General features: G+C 51.2%; 1 protein-coding gene across 3 annotated transcripts in view; it reads left to right on the top strand.

The window, feature by feature from the left end:
• Positions 1-5,896: 5,896 nt before the first annotated feature.
• Positions 5,897-13,276, top strand: part of PAQR5 (progestin and adipoQ receptor family member 5) — a 96,592-nt gene continuing 89,212 nt past the window's right edge. The window contains exon 1 of one of the 3 annotated variants that reach the window (XM_006071019.4): positions 5,897-6,049. The gene's annotated coding sequence lies outside the window, so the exon portion shown is untranslated. Of the gene's footprint in view, positions 6,050-12,578; positions 12,724-13,276 lie in introns of those variants that run through there. The other 2 variants (XM_025296244.3, XM_006071020.4) reach the window with 2 other exon arrangements.

Below are 13,276 nucleotides of genomic sequence, written 5' to 3'. Positions count from 1 at the left end.
GAACTAAAGAGCCTGTTGATAAAGGTGAAAGAGGAGAGTGAAAAAGCTGGCTTAAAACTCAACAGAAAACAATGGAAGCAGTGACAGATTTTATTTTCTTGGACTCTAAAACCACTGCAGATAGTGACTGCAATCATGAAATTAAAAGATGCTTGCTCTTTGAAAGAATAGCTATGACCAACCTAGATAGCGTATTAAAAAGCAGAGACATTACTTTGCCAACAAAGGCCCATCTAGTCAAAGCTGTGGTTTTTCCAGTAGTCGTGTATGGATTTAGAGTTGAACCATAAAGAAGGCTGAGCACCAAAGAATTGATGCTTTTGAACTGTGGTGTTGGAGAAGATGCTTGGGAGTCTCTTAGACTGTAAAGAGATCAAAGTAGTCAATCCTAAAGGAAATCAATCCTGAATATTCACTGGAAGGACTAATGCTAAAGCTGCAACTCCAATACTTTGGTCACCTGATGCAAAGAACTGACTCATTGGAAAAGACCCTGATGCTGGGAAAGATTGAAGGCAAGAGGAGAAGGGGACGACAGAGGATGAGATGGTTGGATGGCATCACTGACTCAGTGGACATGAGTCTGAGCAAACTCTTGGAGATGGTGATGGACAGGGAAGCCTGACACGCTGCAGTCCATGGGGTCACAATAAGTTGGACATGACTGAGTGACTGAACAACAACATGTCTCTCCCTAGGGAGGCTCTCTGACCTAGCCTTGACCAAGGTGAGTCCAAGACAAGGTGGGTCCCCTTCCCTCTCAGCATCTTACCTGCTTCACACATACTCTTCATGGTTCAGCCTTTCATGTTCCACTCTCCTCAGTCCTGCTCTGAAGACAGGATCCACACCTACAGAGAGATGGTGCCCCCCACCCCAGGGGGGTCTGCCTGGGAATCTGTGCTCTCTGCTCAGAATGCCAAGTTTTGTTGCTTCCTGGCAATGGGCTGTCAGCTCCTGGGTATCAGAAGAGGAGCTGGGGCACAGGGTTGGGTGAGCACAGGTCCCCCGTGATGAAAAGGTGTTAGAGGAAGCAGCTCAGAGGGTGCTGTTGAAACACCACAGTCAGACTAAGAGGTGATGGGGAGGAAGTGAAAAGGAAGTGAGGCCCCCAACTGCGTACTCCCAGCAAGGTCCTCATGTGGCTTCAGTCCCCTTTCTCCTTGTAACATGAGCAGACCGGAGAAGATGCTGTAGCAGGGGGTGAGATGAGGGAGAAATTGAAGGAAGAAGGAAAAGAGACTGATCTCAAGGGGCCACCAGGTGCCAGCAGTGGGAGGAAAGACACAATTCAAGTGGGTTGAATTGTGTCCCCTAAAAAGCTGAGTCCACATCCTAACCTCCAGTCACTGCGACTGTGACTTTATTTGGAAAGGGGTCTTTGTATATGTAATTAGGGATCTGTCAAGATGGAAAAGGAAATGGCAACCCACTCCAGTATTCTTGCCTGGAGAATCCCAGGGACGGTGGAGCCTGTTGGGCTGCCGTCTATGGGGTCGCACAGAGTCGGACACGACTGAAGTGACTTAGCAGCAGTAGCAGCAAGATGAGGTTATCCTGAATGCAATGGCTGGTGTCCTTACACAAGGGGGAGAGGACACAGTGACGGAGGAGAGGGCCATGGGAAGATGCAGGCAGAGGCTGAAGCGATGCCTCCAGAACTCCGAGAGCCACCAGAAGCTGGAAGGGACGTGGACACAACCTCCCATGGACGCTTCAGAGGAAGCGTGGTTCTGCTGACACCTGAATTCAGGGCTTCCAGCCTCCAGGGCTGTGGGAAAATAAGCTTCTGTTTTTTTGTGGTGGTTTGTTACAGCAGCCCCAGGAAACTAATACTGGGCTGCCCACTTGTGTGAACACAATGGCTGAAAGGAAAGCTCTTTTAGAGGTTCCCATCAACCACATGCTCTCCCCGAGTGGCCATTTCTGCCTCTGTAAAAGGCGGCGAGTGTTTCCAGCCCCGATGAGACGATGGCTGGAAAAGGGCCTTGTCAGCAGGGCGGCTCTGGTGGGGTGGGGGAGGAGCTGTTACAGATCCCCACGGCTGGCTGCGTCCTGGCTCCTCTCCCGGCCTCAGTTTTCTCAAAGTGGAGCTGGAAGCCCTGCCCTCATAATGCCATTGTAGGAGAGATGAGAAGGCGGAGGGCTCTGATGGGTTAAGTTAGGGTTGCGTGCAAGAGAGCTGAGAACACAGGGGCCCTGAGTACTGCTATTAAGTGGAGGTGAGAGTTTCTTTTGCACTGTTGTTTTTTTTTTTAATGGTTTTATTTATTTTTAAATGGAGTATAATTGCTTTACAATATTGTGTCCATTTCTACTGTACAACAACATGAATCAGCTACATGTATACATATATCCCCTCCCGTTTGGATCCCCCTCCCACCCCTGCCTATCCCACCCATCTAGGTCGCTCACAACAGAGCACCCAGCTGAGCGCCCTGTTCCATACAGCAGCTTCCCACCAGCTATCTATGTTATGCGTGGTACTATATGTATGTCATCCGACCCTCTCCTTCCCCTGCTATGTCCACAACTCCATTTTCTACATCTGCATCTCCATTCCTGCCCTACAAATAGGTTCATCTGTACCATTTTTCTAGATTCCATACTGACTGATATATATGCATTAATATAGGATATTTGTTTTTCTCTTTCTAACTTACTTCACTCGGTATAACAGTCTAGATCCATCCCTGTCACTACAAATGACCTCTTTTGCACTCTTCAGCCATTGGACAGCCTTTTGAACAAAGAGGATGGTCTGGGCCCACCCGGGAGGAGCTAGCTGGCTCCCTGAGGAATAGGCATCTGGTTCGGAAAAGTAAGTTCCTATACCTGCACCCTAAAAATGCAGGTGCCAGGGAGGGACAGAGGGAGAGAAGGGAGACTCCAGGTCATATGGATGGGGCGGGGCTAGGTTCCCAAAAAGGATGATTTGAGTTATGGTTTACAAGGTGTCTGAAAGAGAAGTGACATTTGTGACTGTCCTCTCCTTTCTTCCTGGTCTCCCTTTTATCCACCTGTTGCCACAGAGAGACATGCTGAGCCAGATCCAACTGGGCAACTCCACAAATGGAGGCACTTGAAAAGAAACAAAAAAACCCAAAACATCATGTTCGGTCTACATTCTGCAGGTTACAGACCACTTCCAAATGTACTTGTGGTCACCACAATACCCGAAAAGGAAAGAGGTTATGATCCTGGCTCTGTAGATAAAAAAAGCAAGAGTCAGAGAGGAGAAGCAACTGCTCAGGCCATTTGACTCCTGGTGCTCTTTTTCTCTTTTTTATTTTTTGAGGGGGTGGTGGGGGGTCAAGCCACATGGCTTGTGGGACCTTTCCCTGACTGGTTGGTGAAAGCAGAGTCTTAACCCCTGGGCCGCCAGGGAATTCCCTGCTTGTGCTCTTTCCATGATTCCTCACGCCCTCCTGCTGCCTCTCTGGGTAAATGGGGGCCTGTGGATCTCCAGGAATGGCTCACATAGCCCAACAGATGTGCCCTCGAAACCCTCAAGGTCTCCAGGTGTCAGCCAGGCTTTCCAGCCCCTCCTCTCTGCTTGTCCCCACCTCTGCACCTGGGTGCAGCTTCTCTTCCTGCCTAGAATGCTTGTCCTAGGCGCTAGTGCACGCCCCTGTCCTTCCCAGGCTTCCCATTCCCTTGGGAGGCCCAAACCCAGTACCAAGTCCTGAGGTCCTGGTTCAAGTTCCAGCTCTGCTAACTCATTGCTGTGTGACATTGGGCAGGTCACTTCCCCTCTCTGGACCTCCATTTCCTCATTTATGAAACAGGGGAGTTGAACCCAATATTTCCTAAGTTCTTCATATGGTCTAAGTCTAAGCCTTCTAGCCCCTCTCCCCCTGCTCTGCTCTCCCAGAGTCTCACCATCCCCAGGAGCCTCTCATTCTTCCACATCCTTCTCCAAAGGGCTCCCGTTTAATCATTCAGCTAGACCTTAATCTCCCTAAGAGCAGAGGTGGGAATTTGTGGCACTTGCTGACCAGCTGTTCTGCCAAGACATTCTGATCGATTAATCAGTAATCCACTGACCATGTCTCTTTACCTTAGTAAACTCTTATTATGAATCTTATCTAATCTCTTTAGTTTCCCAAGCTGCAAACCAGAGGCCTGCCATGACTGGGAGTCTGGGGGGGTCGCCCTTCCTGCTGTCTGTGTATGACGGGGGGGTGGGCCGGGTACCTGTGCGTGCTGCAGTGTCTACAGGGTGGGGATGAGGCCAGCTCTAGGCTTCAAATGCCTCATAACCCATTCGGCCTGCGAAGCCCATCACCGCCATGGCCATCCAAAAAAAACAGCACACACCCTTTGCCTTCCCCCTTCAAAGAACTTCATATCTCATCTGGTCCCTTTGTAAGGCAAAGCCAGGATTGTTTACAAGGGACCTGTTCGAGGCCACTCTGAATTCAACAAAAGCTAGGACTGGCTCTTTGTCAAGCTCTGGTTTGTCCAGGATGACTGCCTGCCTGGTTGTACAGTCACATCACTTTCCCTTCAAGAACTTAAGTCTGAGAGGCCAAGTTAGTACACACCCACCCACCCATCCTCTTACAAGGTATGTAGCCATAGGAAAACCTAATAAGCCAGATGATCAATAGTGTGGTTGAGGAACCATAAAACGGGCCTTGGGCTTCCCGGGTAGCTCAGTTGGTAAAGTATCCACCTCAGGAGACCTCAGTTCCATTCCTGGGCCGGGAAGTTCCCCTGGAGAAGGAATAGGCTACCCACTCCAGTATTCTTGGGCTTCCCTGGTGGCTCAGATGGTGAAGAATCTGCCTGCAGTACCAGAGACTTAGGTTCGATCCCTGTGTTGGGAAGATCCCCTGGAGGAGGGCATGGCAACCCACTCCAGTATTCTTGCCTAGAGAATCCCCATGGACAGAGGAGTCTGGTGGGCTACAGTCCATGGGGTCGCAAAGAGTCCAACACAACTGAGAGACGAAGCACAAAAAAGGCCTTAGAGATCATCAACTGCAACCCACTCACCGTAAACTGAGACTCAGAAAGGACAGCAATTTGCCCCAGGTTACAGAACTAAAAGGAGGCTAGAGCCCAGGTCTCTGGACTCCAGGTCCAGTGCTCTTGCCACTGCTTGCACATCTAGCAAACATGGCAAGGAAGGGAGCAGAAGGAGCTCAGAGAGCCTGGGGCCACAGGTGGGATGCTCCTCTACACTAGTCTGGGAGTTGAGAGTTCCTCTGGGAGGAGGAGGGCTTAGGCCGGAAGTGGCTGCAACCTGGGAGTAGCCAGGGAGTCTGGGTGGTGAAGGTGGTCATGGGGGTGGGCTGTGTGTGTGTGTGTGTTTTCTTTGCCCTATGTGTCCCTTTGACTCCTTTCACTGTGTCCGCTGAGTGGCAGAGGTCCAGGTCGAGCATCTTCCAGACCTGAGAAATAGGGGCCTGGGGAAAGGGCGAGGGTGGCAACTCCCCTCTCGCTGGGGCACTCCGAAGACAGCTGGGTGGAACTGACCACAGGGGCTGCGAACGGCCAAGAAACCCTCCCAGCGGGGAGAGGACATTGGTAGGGTGGGGCTGCGGGTGCCCAGTTGTTTTTTCCCTGTGCTCCACCCCATGCATTCTTCTGAAGGGCAGGCTCAGTGGCTCTGCCCTCCAGGAGGCCTCGGGGCTCTCAGGCCTCTGTTCCTAGAAATGGAGGTGGGCGTGGAAGTTGCAGGGGAGATGGGGCCCATGGACACCTCCGACTCCACTTGGGTGCCAGGCTTGGCTCGCGCCTCAGGCTGGCGAGTGGCGGGGCGACCCCTGGGAGGTCACGGAGTCCGACGTGGGTGGCTCTCTGTTAGATGCAGGCCGGGAGATGCCGGCGGTGCCCCGCCTCGGCTCCGCCCCCGCCCGCCCGGCTCCGCCCCCCCGGGCGGGGTGGGCGGGGCCCGCTGGGAGGCGCGCCGACCGCCCAGCCAGGTGCAGCGAGCCGGCGGTCCAGCGGCACACGCGGCAGCGAGGAGTCCAGGTCTCCTCCTGCGAGTCCTGCGTCCCTGCGCCCTTTCTGCTGGATGCCCGGGACCCTCGGAGCCCAGGTAACCGAGGGCAGGACTGCCCCACGACGCGCGTCCTTCCGCCTCCCCGTCCACGCGCACCCCACTTCGGCCGCCGCCCCCTCAGGCTCCCTGGAGCCCGGCGGCGGCTCCCCGGGCGACTCTTGGAAAGTTTACCCCGGGACGGCCCTGCACCAGGCGGCCGTGAAATGCAGCCTCTTTTGCCCCCACTCCTCCGCCCAGGAGCCGATGCGAAGGTGGGATGGCCGCTACCCTGGCACAGGGTCCCTGCTAAGATCCGAGTGAAGTTTGCTTTCTAGCTTTTCCCGTCTCTCGCTCTTCTGAGCGTTTGCGTCCCTCCCCCTTGTCCCTCGATTCCTTAAGAAAAATATATATCCTTAGATGGGAACGGCAGAGTTGGCGATTTCTTAAGGGATGTTTACGTTTGTGCTTCCCGCCTCCCCCGGCCAAGATGTATGATAGGAGACTCGGCTGAGCCAGACCGGGTGCGGGTGAGGGGGCAGCCCTCTGCCCGGTTGAGGTGGGGTTCACCGTCAGGGCCCTGAATAACTGGGTGCCCAGCCACGAGGAGTTCCGGGCTTCTATCTTGCCTCCCTCAGGCCACAGCCCTGCTGGGCATCCTCCACGCCCCCCCACCTCCCTTCCCCCGCTCCTCAAGATGATCACTAAGGAGAGAGGGTAGGCAGAGGGATAGAGGGTGGGCAGAGGCAGGGATTAGAGCGAGCTCTACAACCCTTGACGATTTGAACAGAACGGCTTCCTCTTGCTTAGGTTTCGAGGAGCGCTCAGCTGTGTGTGAGGAAGAGTGTGAAAGATGGTCCTAACTATGCAGAGGCAGAGAGAACAGGTGGAGGAGGTCAGAGGATCAGAGAGGAGCTAACAGCACTCTCATGGGTGCTTCCCTGAATTCACCCACCACCACCACCCCCGCCCCATTAACCAGTGAGGAAGTAGGTCTTTTTCCATTGTCAGATGAGCAAAAACGGAGGCTCCAAGAGGTTAAGTAATTTGCTGGAGAAAAGTGGTGGACTTGGACCACAAACCACAGTCAGATTGTTGGTTCTCCATTTTGCTGGGCCCCTTATCAGCAAGGGTTCATTTCTTCTCTCCCTCCCTTGAGGTTCTTCCCCTGAAAGGGGTAGGCCCAGAGAAGCACACCTCCAAGAAGAAATAAAATCCGGTCAGGAAGCCCTTCCAAGAGAGGGCAAGCTCCTTGCTAAGCTACATGGTCTGCAGGAGGCAGAGACTTGTTTTGCTCACAGCTATAGCCGGGGTGGCGCTAGTGGTAAAGAACGCACCTCCCAGTGCAGGAGACTTAAGAAAGCGGGTTGGATCCCTGGTTCGGGAAGGTCCCCTGGAGGAGGGCATGGCAACCCACTGCAGTATTCTTGCCTGGAGAATCCCATGGACAGAGGAGTCTGGCAGGCTATAGTCCATGGGGTCACAAAGAGTCAGACACGACTAAAGTGACTTAGCATACACACACAGCCGTAATACCTGAAAGTGCCCCACAAGAATGGAATGAATTAACCTGAAATAGCAAAGACTCTTTTCCAGCTGATGGATCTTTGCCCTTGTGGAACAGAAAGGATATTCTGATAAGTCAGACCAGAAAGGTGTCCAACGCCATTCCTGAAGGCCCTTGAAATCTTTACCCAACTAGTTTTTTTTTAAGCCAGTGATCATGTCCATAATCCCATCTGTCTTTCCAGACAGCTGGGCTTTCACTTCACCCTCCGTCCACTTCTGGTTAGGCTAGGAGAAGTAGCAGGTGGTGGGATGCATGTCCAACATGGCCTTGCTCTAGGTTGGAGGCAGAGGGCCTTTGGCCCATCTGTACCAAATCTTACCCATTTCTCCAGGAAATCTTATTTGGAAATGCTAGTCTTCATTTGCTTCTTCCTCTCCTTACCATTCCATGGGGCAACCATGGATTTAGGGAAGAGCACTCAATTTCTTAATCTGTAAAATGGGAACAATAGACTCTGTATGGTTTCATGCAAGAGTATGTAGTCCAAATGGCTCTGTAAGCTGCAAAGCAAACAGGTATTTCCTCACATGTTTGTCTGTTAGCCTGACCTCCCTGGGTGGGCTGTAAATTCCTTCCGGGAAGTGATCACTCATCTTGATGTCCCTCTAAGCACTCCTCATAATGAGCACACAGTAGGTTCACATGAAGTACTTATCAGTCAAAAATAATCTCTAGAGGAAGAGAAATGGCTAAAAATTGGTGAAAAATCACCCCTCTCCAGCCATGTAAGGAGAAAGGATACTCTACAACACAGGGGAGAGTCTAGGAGGGACAGGAAGGGTCTGAGATCCAAGGCTAGCATCGAGTGGAAAGGCAGTGTGTAGCAGACTTTCTATGACAGCGCCCTGAAGACATCTGAAGCTCTGCCAGGAACCCTATAACCTTGGATTCCTTAGCAGACGTGGTGTCTGCTTTGGCTTGAGAACAGACCAGAATACCCAGAGCTGGCCAGTTCTGCTCCTTGGAGAAGGCCACTGAGAGCATAGCTGGGATTCAAGGCCCTGCACTTGGCCTCCACCCCCACCCCACCTACCCCACCCCCACCCTTCACACACAGACCAGTGGTTCCTACACTCATAGGCCGTGCCTGGCTTCCTACTGCCATTCCTGGCTCTTAATGAGAACCCAGTGGAGTAAGAGCTTGAGACCCAGCATATCTCAGTTGGAATAAGCCTTAGATTTCACAGTCTTACACCTCTTCTGTGCTTTCCTTTCCACAGCACTTATTACCGCCTAATATCCTGTATGTTGTTCATTGTTGTTCGCTAAGTCGTGTCTGACTCTTTCCGACCCCATGGGCTGCAGCCCCCCAGGCTTCCCTGTCCTTCACTATCTCCCGGAGTTTGCTAAAACTCACGTCCATTGAGGAAGTGCTGCCATCCAACCATCTCATCCTCTATCACCCCTTCTCCTCTTGCCCTCAGTCTTTCCCATCATCAGGGTCTTTTCCAAAGAGTCAGTTCTTTGTATCAGGTGGCCAAAGTATTGGAACTTCAGCACCAGTCCTTCCAATGAATGTTCAGGGTTGATTTCCTTTAGGATTGACTGATTTGATATCCTGTATATTTCACCTTAAAAATCTTGTTTATCAGCTGTCTTCCCTGTTAGATGATCAGTTCCATGAGGGCAGGGCTTTTAGGCTGTTTTGTTTACTACTCTATTTCCAGGAGCGAGAGCAGTGCCCTGTGTGCAGTGGGTGCTTATCTCATATATGTTAAATAAATGAACACATCCAGGCCACCCTTCCTCATTGTACAGCTGGGGAGACTGAGGCCCAGAGATGAGTGACCTCTTTTTCTTTTTAATTTTTTATTGGAGTATAGTTGCTTTACAGTGTTGTGTTAATTTCTGCCATACAGCAAAGTGAATCAGCTATAGTTTTATATATATCCCCTCTTTTTTGGATCTCCTTCCCATTTAGGTCAGCACAGAGCAGAGTTTCCTGTACTACACAGTAGGTTCTCAGTACTTCTCTGTCTTATACCTGTGTGTGTGCTAAGTCACTTCAGTCGTGTCTGACTCTTTGTGACACCATGGACTGTAGCCTGCTAGGCTCCTCTGACCATGGGATTCTCCAGGCAAGAATACTGCAGTGGGTTGCCATGCTCTCATCCAGAAGATCTTCCCCACCCAGGGATAGAATCCCCATGTCTCCTGCATTGGCAGCCAGGTTCTTTACCACTAGTACCACCTGGGAAGCCCATTGTATACACAGTAGTGTATATATGTCAATCTCAATCTCCCAATTCATCCCAGCCTCCCCCTTCCTCCCATACCTTTGTTCTCTATATCTGAGTCTCTATTTCTGCTTTGTAAAATAAGATTGTCTAATAGCATTTTCCTAAATTCTGTATATATGCATTAATATGTGGCTTGTTTTCCTGACTTAACTCTGTGAGATAGTCTCTAGGTTCATCCACATCTCTGCAAATGGCACAATTGTGTTCCTTTTTATGGCTGAGTAGTATTCCATTGTGTATACGTACCACATCTTCTTTATCCACTCCTCTGTTGACGGACAAGCAGTGACCTCTCGAAGGCAGAGGTGGAGCTTTTCTTGGTTGGATTCGAGTCAATTCTAAGTTGGGTCTCTGTCCCAGGCACCAGGTTGCTAGGGGTGCTTAGGAGCTGCCTCAGCAAGAACCTTCAGGCCAACTGCCTCCAGTTACTCAGAGGGGAGCCCCTAGCCAAATATATCACCATCCACATAGAGTGATTTGAGAGAGCCAGATGGGGAGCGCTCCCCATCAGACCCCCATCCCCAAAAGAAACTGCTGCTCTCCAGAGGTGGGCTATGCCTCTGTTAGTGGTGAAAACAGTGCTCTCTCCAGGCAACCTTTTCAAATTCCCCGGGGCCCTGGAGAACCCAAGAGGACCAAAGTCAAGTCGCTGATGGCCCTGGGGAAAGAGATGAAGCTTCAGGTCTGCTGGGGAAGGCTCACAGGCCAGTCTGAGAAGGTGCAACCAGACCTGTGGGCCCAGAAGAGTGAGGACATCATTCTGCTCAGGGCGCCTGGCTCCAAGGCCTCCCTTAGGAATCCAATAAGTGGTTTACCGGAGGCTCCAAGAGCTTGAATTTCCGGGATGCTGTGTCGGGACAAGCAGGTTGGAGAAGCTTGGGTGTGTGTGGGTGGGGTGGGTAGGGTAGAAGCTGGAACTTTCTATGGGATAGAAAATATGGGAGATACAGCCACACATTCACCAGCACTGAGCAATTTAAATGTCCCGTGCCCCGCCTCATTCTTCCAGCCGCTGTTGTCTCTGCAAAGGACTTTTGTCTGTGTTCTAAGGGAAAACTCAAGGCCATGTGGTGTTTATTGGAGGAAAAGACACTGATGGCGAGAAACCCTCCCAAAGAGGTTATTGCAGGAACAGGAGATGAGGTCCCTAGAGGTGTCTGTCCTCTTCACACTCACTGGAAATGTAGACCCTGCCTTTTCTAACTGCTTGGACAAGCAGGGCTACGTTTTTAGTAATAGTAATAAGCATTCACCGAATGCTAGTTGGGTGCCAGATACCCAGCTAGTTCTAAGTGTTCTAAGTGCTTGTCCTAGGTAATCCTTACAACAACCATGAGGTTGAAACTAGATCATCTCCATTTTATAGATGAGGAAACTGAGCCTCAGCAAGGAGCTATAACTTTGGCCAAGATGACAGTTGCGGGGAGGGGGTAGCAGGATTAGTCTGGCTCCAGACACTGACACCTCAGCCTCCATACCATGCTACTGCAGTCGGCCACATAGGCCACAGACAGGACAGAGAGCCCGGAGGCCAGGGTGCTATGCACACACATGGAGACAGGGGAAGCAGAGCCTATGCAGGCCCCCATATTAGATCGATAGGGGTAGCCCCTTAAGACATTCTTCCTCTTTGGTTATGTGGGAGCCCTGTGGTCAGGCTGGCCCTGGTGTGATGCATTGGAGTCTGCCAAAGGCACCAAGCCCAGCCATCATGAATTGTCTGGATCTCAGGGTTCTGAGTCCCTCTACTTGGCCAGCTTGCCACCAGTCTTTGTCAGTCACAGGAGTCTTGGGAGCTGAAGGCTGGAGTGGCTGGTGGGGAGCCCTGGAGATTCTAATTCTGACACGATCTGACTCACAGTATGGTTTTGGCCCTGTCCCTCTCTGGGCCCCTGTTTCCTCATCTGTAGAAGAGACAGCTTGGCTGGGATCGGGGACTGTTGACACTGTGGACCAGATACTTCTGTTGCTGCCAGGCTGTCCCGTGCTTTGACAGCAGCCTCTACTTTTTAGATGCCCATAACCACCTCTTGCTTCTTTCTTGACAAACACAAATGTCTCTAGATGTTGCCAATTGACCCCTGGCAGCAGAATCACCTCTAATTGAGAACCATGGGGTTAGATGATCTCTGAAGACCCTCCCAATGATTACCCTCAGGACCAGGAAGACACCTTTCTCTTGCAGCCCCGTTTTGGAAGTGAGGACTGTGTGTGTGTGAGGAACCTGTGTGTGGGATCTCCAAGGGCTTATGGGGGCCGTGTGAGCTCTGAGAACAGGAAGAGTGCTGGGCCCACTGGTCCTCTTGCTGGGATCCAAGGCCAAGGTCTCTTTGCCTCCCAGACCTTGGGTTCCATAAGGAGGCAGGCGTGGGAGAAGCAGGCCTATGGTCGGCCCAGGTACTAAGGTCAGCAGCCTTCCAGCCAGTGACTAATCATCTCTACGTGCCCTGAGGAGTTGGCTCCTCCATGGTCCCCTTTCCTGCTGCCCTGGAAGGGGTCACAGGAAGTGAATCAGCGGCCACTCGCCATGCAGAGGAGGGAAGACAGAGCACCGGGTGTCAGACCCAAGGGCCATGCACTCTTACCCCAGCCCAGACCTGGTTTTATTTTGTTTATTCCTCTTGAGTTAGTTGTTTATTAACCGTCCATGGAAGCCCCTTCTGACCTTTTTGCTTCATGGAAGGGTGAAGATTTATCTTCTCTAGGAATGGGAGGAGTTTCTCAATGAGCCTTAGCAGTAAATTGCTGTTCTGAGGGCAACAGGCTGTGAAATTTGGGGTAGTATGAACCCAGAATGACCGGTCTGGGTTATTCATTCTTCTAATTCTCACTGAAGGATGAGAGACTGCTCTAGATGCTGCAGAAGGAGCAGGGAGTCAGACACAGCCCTCTTCAGCAGAAGCCTTCGGTCTGGGAGGGCAGAGGTCAGTCTGTAATTGCAGTACACAGAGGAGGGTCTGGGCAGCTCCACCCAGGGTGTGAGGTAGGGGATCGGGGATGCTGGATGGGGCTGTGCCTGGGTTTGGGGAGTTAATGGTGGCATACAGGGGATTTCAACAAGAAGAGCTTGGGTGTGAGTTTTGGTTTTTGCCTTTTTTGTGTGTGGTAAAATGTACACACCATATAGCTTAATTTACTATTTTAATCATTTCAAAGTGTGCACTTCAGTGCCATTAAGGACATTCACATTGTTGTACAATCCTCATCATCATCCTACTCTTCACTTTACAAAATCAAAACTCTGTACCCGGTAAGCACTAACCACCCTTTCCCTCCTCCCCCTCTGCCTCTGGTAACCACCATGCTGCTTTCTGGGTACCTCATGTAAGTAGAGTCTTTTTTTTTTTTTTTTTTAAGCATAATCTTACAACATAAGGGTTTTTGTGTCTGGCTTCTTTCACTTAGTATTGTGTTTTAAGGTTTATTGGTGTGGTATACATCAGATTTTCTTTCCTTTTGAAGGTAGAAGGAGATTCC

This window comes from Bubalus bubalis, chromosome 11 (genome assembly GCF_019923935.1).
Source record: "Bubalus bubalis isolate 160015118507 breed Murrah chromosome 11, NDDB_SH_1, whole genome shotgun sequence".
NCBI lineage: Eukaryota > Metazoa > Chordata > Mammalia > Artiodactyla > Bovidae > Bubalus > Bubalus bubalis.
Note: the sequence above shows the minus strand (reverse complement) of the source record. Positions and strands in the feature narration are given on the sequence as shown.